Source organism: Echeneis naucrates, chromosome 2, assembly GCF_900963305.1.
Source record: "Echeneis naucrates chromosome 2, fEcheNa1.1, whole genome shotgun sequence".
NCBI lineage: Eukaryota > Metazoa > Chordata > Actinopteri > Carangiformes > Echeneidae > Echeneis > Echeneis naucrates.
The window spans coordinates 6889889-6902304 of record NC_042512.1 but is presented as its reverse complement, the minus strand read 5'-3'; the positions used below and the strand labels follow the sequence as shown (position 1 = coordinate 6902304).

At 41.8% G+C, this 12416-nt stretch overlaps 5 non-coding genes across 5 annotated transcripts; 2 read left to right on the top strand and 3 right to left on the bottom strand.

Moving 5' to 3' along the window:
* Nucleotides 1–1803: 1803 nt before the first annotated feature.
* On the top strand, nt 1804–1994 carry LOC115058537 (U2 spliceosomal RNA). Its single transcript, XR_003842106.1, has one exon. It is a non-coding gene; the product is annotated as a U2 spliceosomal RNA (small nuclear RNA).
* A 3186-nt stretch (nt 1995–5180) lies between these two features.
* Nucleotides 5181–5268, bottom strand: trnay-gua (transfer RNA tyrosine (anticodon GUA)). The gene is given in 2 exon segments: nt 5181–5216; nt 5232–5268. It is a non-coding gene; the product is annotated as a tRNA-Tyr (tRNA).
* A 175-nt stretch (nt 5269–5443) lies between these two features.
* Nucleotides 5444–5525, bottom strand: trnas-gcu (transfer RNA serine (anticodon GCU)). The gene has a single exon. It is a non-coding gene; the product is annotated as a tRNA-Ser (tRNA).
* A 141-nt stretch (nt 5526–5666) lies between these two features.
* trnal-cag (transfer RNA leucine (anticodon CAG)) lies at nt 5667–5749 on the top strand. Its single transcript has one exon. It is a non-coding gene; the product is annotated as a tRNA-Leu (tRNA).
* A 1597-nt stretch (nt 5750–7346) lies between these two features.
* trnaq-uug (transfer RNA glutamine (anticodon UUG)) lies at nt 7347–7418 on the bottom strand. Its single transcript has one exon. It is a non-coding gene; the product is annotated as a tRNA-Gln (tRNA).
* Between the last annotated feature and the right edge of the window lie 4998 nt (nt 7419–12416).

The window sequence follows — 12416 nt, the reverse complement described above, 5'->3', positions numbered from 1 at the left end:
AAGTTAGCATGCTAACCAAATTAGCTAACTTAGCTATGTTAGCATAACGACGTAACGACCTTCAACAAGGAGGACTCTGCTCAACATGTCGATTAAATGTTGTTTAAGAACAGTTTCACATGCAAACAGAGAAAAGACAACTTTACAGAAATTCAGCGTTAAAGTTCTCATCAGAGTTCTTACCTGAACTCCGGTGAATATTTGCTACAGGTGCTGCAGGAAGACGGAAGTTTGTTTCAAAACTCAGACTGGTGAATTTACAGCATTTAGTTAGCAGCACAACTTCCTGAACTTGTTTTCGGTACTGCTCCTCTTTTCAGTTCACTTCTAAGTTTTATTTTGTTTTCCATTTTCTCACAAAATGTCGAGTTGTAGCCACTTAAACAACTTTACACAACGCGCTGTCACTCCAAATGACTGACACCACTGAGAGCCAATGACAACTGAGGGGACATGGACGGACCAATCAGGTTTTCGGGGGAGGGAGCCTCAGCTGTGATCACGAGAGAATATTCTCATTCACTTCGACTCTTTCCTTCTCATTATTTGTCCTAAAAAGGAACCAAGAAAGCCATCAAAGCTGAGCCACTTGGTTTTTCTTCATGCCAATCTGAACCAAAGACGAGATAAAACTGTTAGGATTTTCATTTACATCCGATTGTATCATCCTTCATACTTGTCTATGTGGTTTAAATGTAAGTAGTTCAACATTTTTAAATGATTTACATTTAATTAAAGATTAAAAATATTTTCAAACTGAGTTTGATCTTTGGGTTTTTGTGCTTTTTCATTTATTATTTGTCATTATTATTTGCCATTTATCATTCGTTTGCGAAACGAGTCGTGTGCGTCTTTGTGCGCATGCGCTCATCCATCTGACACGAACGCTAGTGTCACGCGTGGGAGAGCGATTAAAGACAGGTAATGCCTTTGATCTCCAGTGACGTCACACAGTGTCGTAGCTCCATGTAGGTTGGAGCTGAGGATGTGATGTTCTGAGCACACTCAGAAAACGGACGGGAAGTGTCATTTCTCCTGACGTGTAGCATGATTTTTGTGCTGGAAGTTGTTCATCAAACACAACCAGAAGCAGCCAGTGACCAATTTAAAGAAGCATGAAACCAGAACATGCTGTGATCCATCCAACCGGTGTTGGCAGGATTTGATGTTGGAGTTTGAATAAATTCACTGACGCTTTAAAATGATCGCGGTACTGATGCTAATCCCGTTAGCCGGTCTATGGAGTTTTCTATTGCATGTTAGCATTGAATGGACATAGCGGACGTTATTTTAAGATAAAATGATGGCAGTAATTCTGGTTAAAATGACTTTGAATGCTATTTTAAATTTGTGGGTGTTCAGTCATTTGTGGTCTTATTCTGTGGAACAGAAAGTTCCTCTTTCATTTTATTATTCTCTCTTTCGGTGGAAAAAAGCCGAGTCCAGTCGAGGAGAGCCGAATCTTCAGAGAATCCGTGCAGACAGGGGGGTTATTTTGATGGACACACCATGATGCCAATCACATGAGAGGACAAACTGATGTTTTCACAATAATATTCACCTGGTCAATTGACATAGATATGAAGTTTTACAGGTGACCAAGAAGAGACGTTTTCTTTGCTCTACAACGTAACTTTGTGAAAATAACATGTCTGTGGTTGTTTTCTGATCCCTCCTTCGTTTCTTCATGTCTTCTGTTTGTGTCTCTCTCTCGGAGTGATGTTGTTACTGAAGCCGACTCTGACCCCTCACTGAGCGGGTCGGTGCGGAGAAACACTCCGTTACCTCCGACAGCTGAGCGGTATCGCTTCTCGGCCTTTTGGCTAAGATCAAGTGTAGTATCTGTTCTTATCAGTTTAATATCTGATACGTCCCCTACCCGGGGACCATATATTAAATAGATTTTTGGAACAGGGAGATGGAATAGGGGCTTGCTCCGTCCACTCCACGCATCGACCTGGTATTGCAGTATCTCCAGGAACGGTGCACTCCCTCTGTGTGTTCAATACAAGTCCTGTTCAGCTCAACATCACCTTAAACACATGATGTTGTCTTCATGTGTGTAACGCTGAGTGTACAGAGTGTTCATGTTCAGTTTATGGTTTTAGAATCAGTGAAGCATTCATGTAGAAACATCAGTTTAATGTTGCTGATTTCATCAGGTTATATTCTGCTGACCAGACTGAATCAATAAAGTTTTGTCATCGTTTAAATGTTGGTTGTATTTTGCATTTGTCAGCTGAATCCACAGAGTCACTGAAATGATGAAGTAAATTCAGGAAAGGAAAAACGTTTGGCTCTGAATCTCAATGTAGATTTGAACAAAGAGCTCCAGCTGAAGAAAACAATGCTGTCTGTTTCCAGATGATGAAGAACTCAGTTCTCAGTTGATGCTCAGTTATCTCCATCTAGTGGACAGATGGTAGAAGTTGATTCCTGAAAAGAGGAAGTGACTTTTCCTCAGATCAAACTGTTGAAGGAGAACGAGCAGCTTCTTCCTCACTGACTCACTCAACCTCTGTCTCCTGGGTTTGGATTGAGGTCTGGGTCTGGGTCTGGGTCTAAGACCAGGTGGGCCTGCAGTGAAAATACAAATATGCACTGAAAACGTGCATAGCAGCTTCTGTCAGAAGTTGTTAGTTGTGTTGTGTTAGTTGTAACCAATGAACCATGACACAATTGAACATCATCTGTTTTGCTTCATCTGCTTTTTACTGTCCAGGACACAGAGGAAGAGGATGTCTCCACATGCACATTTGTTCTTGATGTTTTCACTCACTGTTTAAAAAAAAAAAAAAATAATACAATTTAATTCATCCAAGTGTGATCTTTTGTTGCTCTAATATATTCGATTCACATTTTCTGTATGGCTTAGTCTTAAAATTATCATGGTTGTATGGTCAGTTCCTGCCTCATCAGAAAAAGTGGGATGGACAATAAATGCTGAATGGACTGTTGCTACTCTGCTTTCTCCATCAGTATCAGACCACGAGTAAGTCAATAGGAATTAAAGCAAAATCAAGGAAATCCAATAATCCATCTACGCAAAAAAGAGCATTTGAATCATCAAAATATTTCCCCAGCTGACACAAACGTGATGCTTTCCCTCCAAAACGTATTTAAGTAATTCTTATACAGAGCTTTCAGTTGTCACCCCACCACCCCAAATGTAAAACTGACATTTACGAATATGGAATGATGCAATAAAAGCCAAACAAGTACTTGGGTAAGTGATTTTATTTATATTTAGCATGCAATGTCTCAGTCTCTGCTGTCTGTTCCACAGAAGAACATGACAGTTCAGCGGGCTGACATGAACCACGTGACCACCCCGCAGTGAGATCAGGGAGTGTCGGGACTCTTCTCTCTTTGTCTGTCTGTATCATGTCAGAAACTCTGAAACACTCTGTACTTCTTTAAAACACGGTGGATTTACTGATATGAAAGTGTCCAGCAGTCCATGATGGATCATTATAGAAAGATATCAACTTTAATTCAAATACATTGTTGAATATAAACACAGAAATTAAAATATTCATCTGTAAAAGTTAAGATGTTGCCGAATAAATTATGCCAGTTGTGTGATGACGTCATGTGTCACTTTCCTTACTGAGGAGTGACAGCAGAGGAACAAAGGAGGAGCTTGTGTTTGAACCTGTGTGAGAAAAACAGAAAAAAGAAGACTCTTTAGCAATGCTGGGGATTGCATCAAAGGATTCATACATGGAAAGCACACATTCTACCACTGAGCTACATTCCCTGCATGGTGTGGCAGCTTTAGCTAACCAGATAGCTTCTGAGCTCCTGCGACAGCTAAAACAGTGATCTGTCTGATGAAACCTTTTAGATGAGATGAGCTCCAAAGCCCACCCAGGGACCTGCTGTGTTCAGTTCACTTGTTGCTGTATCTCCAAAGAGCTGAAGTCTTGTGGAGAATGTGGGCATCGATCCCACTACCTCTCACATGCTAAGCTAGCGATCTACCATTTGAGCTAATTCCCCTGTACTGACATGCAAGCTAAGCTTTGAGAAAAGGCCCCTTTAACAACGTCTGCGTTCACCATCAACAGGTTTCAAAGATATTTAGAAATCATTCACGATGGCCTTAAAGGCAGATATTTAGGATAACTCTAGCTGGAATAGCAGGCTGCAACAGGAAAAGTTCGGCATGTCTCTGTCTCTTGATGGGCTAATTTTTCAACAAATTTTTCGGCTATTGTTGCAGCTTTTGTAGTCAGAATGGCCAAGCGGTCTAAGCGTTCAGGTCGCAGTCTCTCCTTGAGGTGTGGGTTCAAATCCCACCTCTGACAGAGACCACTTTCATTTCACCTCTACTGCAGTAAGGTGTGTTTGGGGACAAAGTTGTTTTGACCGCCCAAACTTTTAAAAGACCAAAATTCCTTTGACATGTCGAAATATTGCTACTCCGTCCTTCGAAAATGGAAACAATGGAAACAACAACACATGCAAACAGAGAAAGGTGCTGGGTTGAGGTTCCAGTATCAAGGGTGACATCGTTGATGCCACAAAACCATCTCCAGTGCGAATACGTTGGATATTCGATGCATTTTGCAGTGTGGTGTTGGTTTTTCACTGCAATTTGCAGTGCATTCACAGTGATTTTTTTTTTTTTTTTTTACTGCGTTTTGCAGTGCATTTGCAGTGAACTTTTGCACTGCTTTTGCCATGGCAGACAATCTGTGATGTCAGATGATCTGTGATGTCAGAAGTTCTGTGAATTCAGATGATTAAAAAGACATTTTATCCTGAATTGAACCCTTAATTCTTAATTCTGATTCATTTGACTTTGTCTGTTGTTTCTGCATCGTTGTTCAGTCAGACCAACAGCAGGCTGCCATCCACAGTTCATCACTTTTATTTTCTCAACATGTCTCAACATGTCTCTGTGGTGCAATCGGTCAGCGTGTTCGGCTGTTATCTGAAAGGATGGTGGTTCAAGCCCACCCAGGGATGTTCTTTGTTTAAACCCCTTTGCTGCGGATAAGATCTCTGCCTGTCTTGTGGAAGACTGGGATTTCAATTCCTGAATATTAGAAACTCAGTGCTGCTTGCAATATAAAACACAGCTGCTCTACATGAAAAGTGATACAACAGTGGTCACCTCCTGTCTGTAGGCAGACTCATCACTCTGCTGGATGAGGCCGATGAAAATAAAGACCTCCTTCGAGCCGGAGTTGAACCAGCGACCTAAGGATTTCAGCTGTAAGCCTCTACAGTCCTCCGCTCTACCAACTGAGCTATCGAAGGGAGCTGTTCAACCTCTCCTCTTCTTGTCTCCTTTGACTAATATTTACAGATTTGGGTTAGGGAAAACATGGAGAATGTCATTTATCACAGTATGATCCACGCTCTAACCAGCTGACGTTGAGGATAATTCTGACTGGAATAGCAGGCTGCAACTTAGACAGACTAAAGCAACCACCGACGAGGATGGGATTCGAACCCACGCGTGCAGAGCACAATGGATTAGCAGTCCATCGCCTTAACCACTCGGCCACCTCGTCATGTTTGATGGCTTCAAAGGCAGATATTTAGGATAATTCTAGCTGGAATAGCAGGCTGCAACAGGACAAGTTCTGCATGTCTCTGTCGCTTGATGGGCTAATTTTTCAACAAATTTTTCGGCTCATTTGTTAGCTTTAGTTGTCAGAATGGCCGAGCGGTCTAAGGCGCTGCGTTCAGGTCGCAGTCTCCCCTGGAGGCGTGGGTTCAAATCCCACTTCTGACAGAAACTGCTTTTCTTTCACCTCTACTGCAGCAAGGTGTGTTTGTGGACAAAGTTGTTTTGGTCTACTTTTGACCGCCCAAACTTTTAAAAGACCAAAATTCCTTTGACGTGTTGAAATATTGCCACGCCATCCTTGGAAAATTGAAACAACCTGGTTTCAATCAACAAAAAGGAGGTCTACTGATGTGCCAGGAGCTCTACGTCACTGGAGCCTTTTCACCTCCACAGGTTTGTGTCATGTAATCCAAGAGAATTCCCATACCGGGAGTTGAACCTGGGCCGCCTGGGTGAAAACCAGGTGGCCCAGGTTGGCAAGCCAGGAGAGACATTCTCTGATGGATGCAGCTCCATCCACTCCATCCACTGTGAGCCCCTCAACCCCAGAATGCTGGAGAAACAGGAAGGAGGAACACCCTCGACCAACAGTGGCAAACAGCTGTCTGAGTGAAAAACCTCCCCTTGATGTGTGGATTCAAATCCCACTTCTGACAGAAACTGCTTTTCTTTCACCTCAACTGCTGTAAGGTGTGTTTGGGGACAAAGTTGTTTTATGTATATATGTATATATATATAATATATATTACATAACAACTAATTACACTTGGATGAATTAAAATTTTATTTTTTTTAATTTAACAGCAAGTGAAAACATCAAGAATAAGTGTGCATGTGGAGACGTCCTCTTCCTCTGTGTCCTGGACACTAAAAAGCAGATGAAGCAAAATAGGTGAGAAAAGAAGATGTTCAGTTGTGTCATGCGAACTGCGAACAAACTATGTTATTTCTCCATCTCAGAATAACCTCAGAACCTGTATTTTTGTGCTGACTGCTGCAATAATGCTGCCTTTAATAGAAGTTTAGGAACATTTGATGAAAGAATACATTTTGAAATGTCTGTTTATAGTTTATCACTTGTTAGGATCCCTGTTAGCTCTCACTGAGGCAGCAGCTACTCTTCCTGGGGTCCAAATGAAAATAGACATCTGCAGTCAAACAGGTTCAGGTAGATGCAGAGTCCTACATTAAAACAAACCACTTTACCATCAACCTCAGCTGCAGTTTACACATTACACTTCCATTACCAGGTCCTCTGTATATACATGTACATCAGAGTGGTTCTGTGGCTTAGCTGGTCAAAGCAACTGTCTCTTAAACAGGAGATCCTGGGTTTGAATCACAGCAGTGCCTTGTTCATAATGTTAGGTACTACAGATATAACAAGCTGGCAGTTGAAACTGTTTGCCTCCGAAGAGACCTGAACCTTAATCCAGCAGGTCGGACAGCTCGGCCACTCTACCACCTTCACAGAAGGAATGACACCCATGTGACATTATGAGAAACCTCAAAGGTTTGGAGGAGAGAAGAGTATGTGACCATGACTGTCCTGTGAGCTTCATTCACAATATGACATGTCCTCTACCACTGAGCTCCATCCTCTTTGGACCTTTCCTGAACCACAGAGGCTCTGAGCTACTGCAGCAGGTGAAAAGACAAACTGTTTCATGAAGCCTCTTCTCTGCTCAGGGTTTGATCACTGTTTTGGGGGAAGTGGAGTTACTGTTATATGTAGTCACTATCCCACAAAATCAGAAGACAGAGGTTCCACCGAGACTTGAACTCAGATCACTGGATTCAAAGTCCAGAGTGCTAACCATTACACCATGGAACCCCAGGATTGTTAGTTGATCTTTATCAAAGGCGCTGGCTCGAGGTTCCAGTGTCGAGGGATGTCATTGATAGAGCCAAACCGTCTCCACTTCTTATATGGTGAATGTGTGCTTCAGTCTTTTGCAAGAAAATGTAAAATAAAATAAAACTTAAAAGTGAGCTGAAAGAAAAGGACCTGTTCTTAAGTGTTAATGATGACTTTTTGTGTGTGTGGGGGTGTTTTGTTTTGAATTTATGATCTTTGTTGTCCATATAGAAAGGCATTAACAAAGCCCCACCTGTCATGTCTCTATTCCCCACCAGTGGGGTGGAGCCCACACTTTAAGAACGGCGGCCCTATAAGCATCCAACAGCATCACTGAGTCACTGAGCACAGTGACAACTGTACACATTACTGGAGGAAGTGATAAATGACATTCAGCCACTGTGTTAGGATAGCAGAGGAGGGTTTTGATCCATCAACCTCTGTATTACGGGCCCAAAACACTTCTACTGCTCCACTCTGCTCATAGCAGGCTGTGCTGCAGTCTCTTCTGGATCTGTGGGTTCAAATCCTCTGTGCTGTGCTGTGACCCAGCTTCTTTGTCTGAGGGCCCTCTTAGAAAAGATCCTTACTGATGAATTTGTTTTGCTTTAATTCACATCTGTCCTCATCCTCAACTGATTCCTCAATTAAATGTTGGTAGAAAATGTTGGTTTGTTTGGCACCTTGACATTTCCGAAATAGCTTTTTATCTCTCATTAATTAAAAAAGACAGTCTTCTGAAGGATAAACCACAGGTACTAAAATCCAGGATTGAACCAGGGACTCTACCAACTGAGCTATTTCAGCACAGCACACAGTGGAAATGACTTCTCATTGTTGCTTCCATGGCCTGGAAGTGGAACTGGAAGTGGTGAGAGGCTCCAACTCACCACCTTCAGATTATGAGACTGACACGCTGCCTGCTGCACCAACGAGGCCTGGAACCCAGAGTAAGTAAAAGAGGGAGATGGAGGAGAGCTGTCAGTGTTTCAGTATAAACATACATCATACAGCCCTGACCACTGTTGTATCCAGGCAGAGCTGACTGCTGCTTTTCATGGAGAGCAGCTGACTTTTACATTCCAGAAAGCACCGAGTTTCTAACATTTGAATGTTGGTAAAGATTTATGTTGCATTGGCCTGGAATTGAACCCAGGCCTCCCGCCTGGCAGGTGAGAATTCTACAGATGAACCACCAATGATGACTGACCACCACTACACCATCAAAAGCTTTCAACACTTGTTGACGCTTTGTTTCCTCAGACATGCTTTTAGAAACATGACAGCTAACCCTAAGCTGATCACAGAGAGTCTCTTGAATGGCTCTTTAATATGAACGATGGGAACCAAGTCACACTTTCAGGCCCCCCTCCTTTTTTTATTAGTGCCTCGGGTCCCTCTGTGCCATCAAATAAAATTTTGGGAAGGATAAAAAAGTAAGACATAAAAGGTGAACTGTGATGGCAGGAATCAAGGTGTGAACACAGTCGTGCAACTCTTCAGGGAAATACACAGAACAGTCTGTCTTTTCTGGACATGTTTGGTGTGTAGCACAACACAACTACACAGCTCAGCTATTTGTTGACTGACAAACACAACAGCAAGCTCTAACTCAGACAGCTACAATTATTCCTTTCTACATAAATGCTTTTCTTTGGGGTTGTCCTGCTCAGAAATTCAGTAAAAATGATGATTTGCTATTTTAAATTTGTACAGATCAGCCACAACAACACAACCCTGATCCCTAATCACTGCAGTTAACAGTCCTCTCATCATATGCTAATGGTCCTCATGAATTTAAGAGGATCGTTGTCTGTTCCTGATGGACTAAATGTGTTCTTCATTACAAACCATTACCAAGACCATTGAAACCGCCCAAACAAAGTAGACAGGGAGCTGTGGGAGTGGTTTCATTCAGGTAGAAGATAAATTCAGGTAAAAGCCTGAAAGGGAGTCCGTTGGACACGACTGGGAAGTTAATGCAAAGACTCTTGAGGAGAAGAGCCTAAGTGAGGTAAAAATGAAAGCTTAATGTGACTTAATCAATTCAATTGCTCTCTTTTTCCACTTTCAGTGTGAATTGACAAAAACAACAGTAAGTCTTGGAGCCATGTTTTCTTCAAATCTAACTCGGATCACTCCAATCAGAGACACTGATGACGTCTTTGTGCATAAGTGCTTCTCTTTGGGGTTGTCCTGGATGGAAATTGGACAAAAAAGATGAGGAATGCAATTCATTCTTTTCTTCAATCACCAGGACAACAAGTTTTATCAATTAATCAATTGGGGGCAAAGAAAGTAGTCTGAAAGTCACAAATGTTACCTTAACTTGAGCACTGACTTGACTGTTGAATTCAGTAAGTGCTACTTGTTGGAGCAGCGCTGACTGACAAAGACAACAACTTCTTCTTAGAATGCAACAATGATCATTTCAAATAAAAAGACGGAAGATTTCCTTTTGTACATGTGCTTCTCTTTGGGGTTGTCCTGGATGGAATTTGAACAAAAATTAATACATTTCGTCAGATCAGCTGAATTAGTGCATTTGTCACCAACGTTTCCCTAAATGAAGCACAGACTTCTGTTCTGAGAGCAGTAAGTGCTATTTGTTGGGGTGATGTTGGTGATTTCAGAAGTCAATCACAAGTCAGCAAGTTTTATCAATGATATGGAGGGTGGAGGGTTAAGAAAGTAGTTAGAAAGTCACAAATGTTACCTTAAAGGGCAAATTACAGGTTAATGACCACATTGAATCAATGTTTAAAAAAATAATATAGGAAATGTTTTGATAAAGTGTCTCATACTGGTAATATCCGTATATTCGCTCCACACAAACAGGACTGGCAGTCTTTGTCCCTCAGCTGGAAAGTGAAGGAGCTAAAATGTCCACAGCAGAAGTCCTGTGGGGTTTTGTCACCGACAGACTCGCCGCCGCCTCCCGGGAGATCTTAGCGGCCGTGGACAGAATGGTAGCCGGATATGAGGAGGAGGCTTCGGGCTTCAGGCAGGAGATCGACCGGCAGAGGAGCCAGCTGGAGCTGCTGCAGCCCCGAGTCCTGATCCACAAAACGGGTCAGTTGTTTTTATGAGTGAGAAAGGCTGAGGACTGTATTTGGCAGATGTAGAATGAAGCAGCTGGAGGAATTACTGTGTTCATATTGTAGCTAATAAAGAGGATTCATTATTGAATCGTTTCCTCCAGATGTTCAGCAGCTGATGGTGAAAAAAGAGGTTCCTACTGAGTTCACCTCCAGTCCGGATCCGGAGGATTCAGAGAGTCCAGTCCTTAAACAGGAACAGGAGGAGGACCAGGTACCAGGACTGGAGGAGACCAGGAACCCTGTGAGGCCGTTTCAGGTGAAGAGTGAGGATGAAGAGATGAATGAACCGGCCAGGAGCTGTGATCCACAGAGTCCTCTTCAACCAGATCCAGATCCAGAGGAAGAGGCCTCAGACTCCTCTGATACTGAAATCAGTGAAGATTATCATGAAACCAGAGTGGCCCAGTCAGATGTGAAAATACATGAAGGTGATGCAAATGTTAGAAGATGTGACAGCAGTGAAAAACCATTCAGCTGCCATGAGTGTGGGAAAACGTTTAAAAAAAAGTGGGATCTGAAGAGTCACAAGGTAGTCCACACAGGAGAGAGACCCTTCAGCTGTGATGTTTGTGGGAAAAGGTTTAAACGACAGAAAATCCTTAAAGAACACATGGTAGTCCACACAGGAGAGAGACCCTTCAGCTGTGATGTTTGTGGGAAAAGGTTTAAACTACAGAACGCCCTTAAATCACACATGGTAATCCACACAGAAGAGAAACCCTTCAGCTGTGATGTTTGTGGGAAAAGGTTTAAACGACAGAACGCCCTTAAAGAACACATGGTAGTCCACACAGAAGAGAAACCCTTCAGCTGTGATGTTTGTGGGAAAAGGTTTAAACGACAGAAAATCCTTAAAGAACACATGGTAGTCCACACAGGAGAGAGACCCTTCAGCTGTGATGTTTGTGGGAAAAGGTTTAAACTACAGAACACCCTTAAATCACACATGGTAGTCCACACAGAAGAGAAACCCTTCAGCTGTGATGTTTGTGGGAAAAGGTTTAAACGACAGAAAATCCTTAAAGCACACATGGTAGTCCACACAGAAGAGAAACCCTTCAGCTGTGATATTTGTGGCAAAAAATTTAAACGAAGGCGAAACCTGAAATTTCACATGGAGGTCCATACAGAGGGGAAACCGTTTGGTTGTGACAAATGTTAAGAAGAGAAAGACCGAAGCAGGTGACTGCAGGATCTTTGCTGGTTGACCAAAGGCAAACTGTAACATGTTTGGTAATTTGTTTTTACTTTTGCTTTGTTGTTTTTTGTCCTCACTCATTTGTGTTTGAGTCAGTGACATATATACCAGAAAAAAAGGTTTTGTCAAAGAATTTCAATAAAACGCATAAAAAATGTTGACTTTTGTTCTGCTAATTCATCTTTATAGAAACATGTGTTTTTGTTTTTTGTTTTTTTTATTTGCCATCAGAAATTATGTGACAATTTGTTGTATTATGCCTAAAATATGCTGTGATATGAAAATAATATAAACTGAAAATGGATTAAACCTGTAAGTTACTCAATTTATCAGAACTAAACTGTGATCCATTGTAGTTTTGTGAAAATGAGCATTGAGCATTATTTTCTAAATCATCGCTCAAAGTGAGACCTATGCTGTCGGTCTATCAACATATTTTCTACTTATTGTGACACACTTTGCTATAAAGTTCTAACAATATTTGTCACTCTGTGATGCTGTTTTCTATGTATTCCATTAATGTTTTCAGATTTTATCTTTCATAACAGACTCTGGCTGGCAGAAATGAGATCCACAGGTCAAATCAAATCAAATCAAATCAAATCAGATTTATTTGTATAGCGCCAAATCATAACAAAGTTACATCAAGGCACTTTACATATAGAGCAGGTCTAG